Source organism: Crocodylus porosus, unplaced genomic scaffold, assembly GCF_001723895.1.
Source record: "Crocodylus porosus isolate Cpor-Errol unplaced genomic scaffold, CroPor_comp1, whole genome shotgun sequence".
NCBI lineage: Eukaryota > Metazoa > Chordata > Crocodylia > Crocodylidae > Crocodylus > Crocodylus porosus.
Window position 1 is genome coordinate 30,056,643 of NW_017728913.1, and position 6,083 is coordinate 30,062,725.

Here is a 6,083-nt window from a genome sequence, read left to right on the forward strand (position 1 = left end):
CCTGTCCAGGTCAGCCCAGATCACTATCCTGTCCTTGGTGTGGATGCTTTACCCCAAAGTTTGGTGTCATCAGCAAACTTGGCCAGTCCACTTCTGACACCAATGTCCACATCATTAATGAAGATGTTGAAAAGAATAGGCCCATGGACGGACCCTTGGGGGACCCCACTGGTTACGGCACATCACAATGATTGACTTCTGTCATCCACCACTCTCAGGGTCCGACCTCAGAGCCAATTCCCCAGCCAGCAGACTGTGATGTAGCCAAGGCCGCAGTTGGCCAGTTTTTCTATGAGATGGTCTTGGAATAATAGATCAAAAGCTTTTCTGAAGTCAAGATATATGACATCAATCTCTTCTCCCTTGTCCAGGTGATATGTCACCTAGTCATAAAAGGAGATGAGATTGGTCAGGCAAGATCACAATAAATCCATGCTGGCTATCCCTCAGGATGTTGCCTTCACCCAGTTTGTCAAGAATGGTCTCTTTGATAACTTTTTCCAAGATCTTCCCTGGGATAAAGTCAGGCTGACAGGCTTGTAGTTTCCCGGATCTACGTTCCTCCCTTTCTTGAAGATAGGCACCACATTGACCTTCTTCCAATCTTTGGGCACTTCGCCTGAGTGCCACAAGCACTTGAAGATCCATGCCAGGGGCTGAGCTATGATGCTTGCGGGCTCCTTAAGTACCCTGAGGTATAAACTGTCTGGGCTGGCTGACTTCAAGGTGTCCAGCCGCTCAGCATGTTCCTTCACTTGGTCAACACTGATAAAGGGTAACAATTCCCCCTCACTCTGGCCATCCTGTACTGTACTGAGCAGGGCCGTCCCCTGGGGCTGGTGAAAAACCAATGCAAAATACCCATTGAGCAGGTTGGCTTTTTCTTGGGCGTTAGTTGACCCATATGACACAAGGGGGATTAAAAGGCTCCCAGGGAAAGAAGCTGGGGGGTGGTGTGCTGTACATGTTAGCTGCTGAAACACAAGGCCAGGGTACTTTCTTAGGGTCTGGGAAGAGACCTAGGGGCTGGAAGGTTGGCAGCAGCAGTGCCACATGAGGGAACTCACTCAGAGGGAGAGAAGGAAGATTGAGGTGTTGAGAGAGAAGCAGAGAGCTAGAGTTAGCTTCTCAGGGTCTGTGAGAAGGCCCAGGACTGTGAATTTACTCTTTATGGACCATATTTATGTTTGTTTTACTGATTTGAGAATTTGTGCTTGTGGAAAGGAGTGCCCAGGAAAATAAAGGACTGATCTGAGTAATCCCCAACCTGTTACACATGGTGGAGAATGCAGGCAGCAGTTTAAAGTGAACTGCAGCAATTTAAAGAGACATCCAGCATGGAGAAGAGGGCCCTTTTAAAAGGGAAGAAGTAGCTGTCTGCTGTATGTTGGGGGGTGAAGGGTATCAAGAGAGGAGTGAAGGCTAGTGCAGCCCCTGATGCCCAAGAGGTACTACTATATGAACTATTAAAATATGAACTACTAGTCTTATCTATTTTCTGATGTAGTAAGTGAGGGTGCAGCATACCTGCAGTAGGAACTGGAGGTGGAATGCTAAAGCTACAAGCAAGCTGAGGCCAAAGTAGCTTCCCTGAAGTAGGACAGAAAGCAAAGACAGGAAATAAAGAGGGAAAAAATAAGGAATTGAGATGCCTGTTAGCAGCTGAGGTTGATAGAATTAAGGAGATCGTGCAGCTAATTGCAGCAGAATCTGAAAAGAGCCAAACGTGAGAAGAGAAGCTGAGAGCATGCCAAGAGAAGGTGACCACAATAGCTTTGGGCTGGGGAAAAGGCCTGTGCCTGAAAAGTCAAAAGTCCTAGCAATACAAGAGAGGCAGAGAAGCATAAGGCCACCATGAAGACCCTATAGAAATAGGTGGTTTGCAAAATAGGCATCTGCGAGAACTGCAGCAAGAGGTACAGTGCTAGCAAGGGAATTTGTAACAGGGTTCATCCCCAGGGGTGGCCATGATGCCTTTGGAGCCCCTTCAGCCTTTGTCAACCTGGGTGTCCTTGAACAGTTTCCCCACCCCAATACCCACCCCCATGCCTTGCAGATGTCACATGTCCTGATCATTTTATAAGTGCCCCTAGGGGCTGTGGGCTTCTGGCTCTGTTCATCTGGCTTCTCTCTGGAACATGGGTACTCTGGCCCTCTTATTCTCTGGGTATGGCCCTCCTGGCCTTTGGTCCTTATCTTTAGACCTTCGCCCAGCTCCTAGGCCAGTTGAGACCCATGGGATGACCAGCCCTGCCAGTCTCTGGCTCTGGTCCTTCCTGACCTTCAGCTCTTCTTCTTATATCCTAGCCCTATCTGCTCCCTAGCCCTCTAGCCTCTGACCTCTCCCCAGGCTCTTTGTTTTCTCTTTGGGCCATCTTGCCCTGCTCCATCTCTAGACCTCTGTTCTCTCTCTGAGCCCTCTAGCCCCTTCTTATCTTCCCTTAGTCCCTTCCAAAAACCACCAGTGTTGCTTACCTCAGTTCAGGTGTTAACCAGGAGCTCTGCTGCCCAGCAGCTCCTTTCTCCATGGCTTTCAGGGCTAGACTGTCTAACTAGCTCCAGCGCTAGGTTTATACCCTGATAGCCCATGCCCCTATAGGCCATATGACTTCTACTTGCTCCCTGGCACACCTGCAAGCTACTTTTCAACCATTAAGCTTCCTGCTACAGAAATATATACAGAATTAGCAGCTTTTGTTTTTGATACAAGAGGACCTCACAAGTGCCCATGCTCTTGTGAAGGAGCTTTTACCAATTGGGTATCTCTCTTACTATGAGCGTGGTGAACCAACTGCCAGGGAGACTAGAAAACAGGAACAGGGAGAGAGGAAGGGGGAGGCTTGAAGAGTCAAATTTTTCAGCCAGAGGCAGAATTGGAAGAGGCCAAAATGAGGCCAGCCACAGATCCACAATAACAAAAATAGAACCCTCCGGAGGGAGGGCAGCCAGAGACTGAGCAGGAAGTGGATCATGACCTAAGAATGAACCTGAAGAAAGAAAGTCCTGGGAAAAACCACACCTCAGGGACAGGTTCAAGTCTTGTTCTGGGAGAAGGTCCTGGACTGTGAATTTACCCTTTGTGGACCATGCTTATGTTTGTTTACTAATTTGAGCTGAGTAATCCCCAACCCATTACAGGGGTAGAATATAAAGTAATGTTAATTTCAGTGTATCAACTCTAATCCAGATAAAATTTAGCTTTATGCGTATAAGTAGCTTAAAATTTAGCATATACTTAAAGGCTTTGATGAATTATATCAAGGTGTACAGTATATTTATACTGTACCCCTTAGCTGTGATAGGTAGAATTGCTGTAGGTATATAGGCAGAATTGCTGATTTACTATACAGTTTAATACAAGCATTTAATATATGCTTAGCTAAAGATGTATTCATTTTGTGCCTTATTTATGATCCCAAGCAGACATTATATTTGTTGTGCATTATATGTAGATGCCATACTGTGCCAGGGTACTTGGAGTCCCTGATACTTTAAGAGGAGGGTCTGTGTGAAGAATAGCTTGCAGGTGTGGCAGAGGCCCAGAACTCAGGAGTAGCAAGGCCTTGGAACAGATAGGCCTGGGAGTAGAGGGGCCAGGGGTCCAGAGCCCAAGAGGGGTGAAGCAGATCTTGGAACAGATAGGACTGTGGACATGAGCATGACCCGAGAGGGCTGCTGATGAATGATCTGGTGGTTGTGGAAGGGACTGAAGGAGAGGTATGGAGGTCCCAACTGGATTAGCGTCCAAGGGGGGCAAGGCAGGCCTTGGAAGACAAGGCCTGGGGCCCAGCACGAGAGAGAGAAAGCTTGATTCCAGGAAAGACTAGGTACTTGGGGAGAACATCCAGCACCTTGCGGGGAGGGGGGGGGACAGGACCAGGGAGGTCCAGTGCCCCGGGGGGACTAGAGCAAGCACATCTTGTGATCTGGTGTCTGGGGGGGGGGGGGGACCAGGAGGGATTATAGTGCAAATGTCCAGTGCCTTGCGGGGAACCAGTAAGGTCTATTGCCCAGGGGGGACTATTGTGCATCGAGGGAAGCTGTAGTGCCTGGGGCCTGCCAGAGTGTGGGGCCAAATGGCCTGAGCCCATAGAAAGGGCAATGTGTCAGCAGGGCTAGAGAACCCAGAGGTCTGGAACCCAGGATATGCAAGGTACAAGTCCATAACCCATGAAGGATGTATGTTAGTAGATCATCTGTGAAGCATGGGAGTGGGTATAGGGGAGGATGGAGCCCACAAAATTAGCCCTTAAGGCAATGACCATGAGGACCTGTGTTCCTAAGAGTAAGACCAGGCTTGGGGAGCCCTGGGGAAGCCTCCTTTTCATCAGAAATTAGTAACATTAAGGTGTGGTGGGCAAGTCAAGTGGGGAGGATTTTAAGGGAATCCAGGTTGGCAAGGGCTGAGTGAGCACCAGGGGGCATCATGACCATCCCTGGGATGGGCACTTGCTCACACACTAAATTGTACCATACCAGACATTAAAACAATTTATCCCTGGATAAAAATGGCAGATCAGCCACAAAGAAGTTTCTCATTAAACAGCAACTTTTTTATGCCATGGAAGTATTGTATGATAATCTTAATGTGTCACCAGTTGGTGATACTTTCATAAATTATGCAACAAATAAAAAAATGTATCAGGGACCTATTCTGCACTGTTCTGACAACACAAAGCTAAGAAAAACCAATTTAGCAAAAGTCTAGACAGGCATCCAAAGGAACACATTTTTCTGAGCTTCCATAACATTTTTATAACTGAATAGGATTAGTTGAATTATAGAATTTTTTTCTGTTTTTACTCTTGAAGTCTATGTTTTTCTCTGATTTCTATTCAAAGATATACTTGTTTACCCAGGGCAGAAAAAAATAAACATTAAAATATCCACTTTGTCAAAAATCTTTTAAATTAATTGAGAACTAGAACACTGAAGCAGAAAATAAGGCTAGATATGAGTAATGAATGATGCCTGGTTAATGATACTAAAGACCATTAGAGCGGGAGAGAGGCAGTTTCTTCCAGATAGGATGATTGGGGAGGGTGATAGACTTGGCAGGAGGTGAGAGCAAATACTGACTGAGAATAATATGTTATTTAATACAGGCTGTAAAAGAGGAAACTCAAGAAGCAAGCTAGAAAGCCGAAGAATCAAAAAAGGTCAGAAAGGTGGAAAAACATGAAGGAGAACAAAAGGGGAAAAAATAGAAAAGGTGACATGGATCACTGGCAATGTTTTTTCATAACAATTACTTCAGGTAAGAGGGGATTTGAGCTTTGCCTGACTTGAACATGCTTTCATTTATGACACTTTTCTGCTTTAGTACAATGTTGGAAAAGTCTTGCTGTATTATATCTTTGGTATCTGTCATTCAATTTGGAATGATACATGAAGTATGTGAGGTATTCACACACTCTACAGTCTATGTAGCTGTAGCAACATTTCCAAAGCATTGTTAAGCAGTCAGAATGTTTTGTGATCCCCCACCTGACTAGATGGCTAACTTGTACATATGTTAAGGCTCAGGTTTTGGACACCAAAATAGAAACTAATAGGGAATTGGGTATCTCAAAAAATCCTAATACCAGGAATCATACAAGTTGACAGGAAGAAATGTTTTTTGTATACAAATACTAGTCAATTCTTCACCTTTTCTGGGTTATCTATAAGGCAAATTGTGGAATTATACATTAGAGTAATTTTCAGTGTCCCAGTCAAGGCAAATTTATTGACTCATTCATCATTACCAATAGAAATATTTTGCAACTAGAACTTTAGTTACCAATTCTTATGATGTATGAATCAGAGCCGAGACAAGGTTACTTACACAGCTATAGGAGGAATGCTGGTTGGACATTTTATGACTAACTGCTATTTCATCAGAAAATGCTGTTTTACTGAAATCAAAAACTTTTATGGAAATATACAATTTTGGCTAAATTTCTATTAAGATGAAAGTTCTAGTCTTGTAACTAGAGAGAGCGAGCAAGAGACACAGCATGCACAAAGCAGCCATAGTCCAATGATCAGGGCCTTCAAACATGTATTGGAGAATCATAGAATCAGAGAAGTAGGGTCGGAAG

At 45.0% G+C, this 6,083-nt stretch overlaps 1 long non-coding RNA gene across 2 annotated transcripts in view; it reads left to right on the forward strand.

Annotated features, from left to right (window-relative positions):
• The first annotated feature begins 645 nt into the window (after positions 1-645).
• LOC109309775 overlaps positions 646-6,083 on the forward strand; it is an 89,576-nt gene continuing 84,138 nt past the window's right edge. For both annotated transcript variants that reach the window (XR_002101038.1, XR_002101037.1), the window contains exons 1-2: positions 646-1,760; positions 5,106-5,257. This is a non-coding gene — a long non-coding RNA (uncharacterized LOC109309775). The remainder of the gene's footprint in view (positions 1,761-5,105; positions 5,258-6,083) is intronic.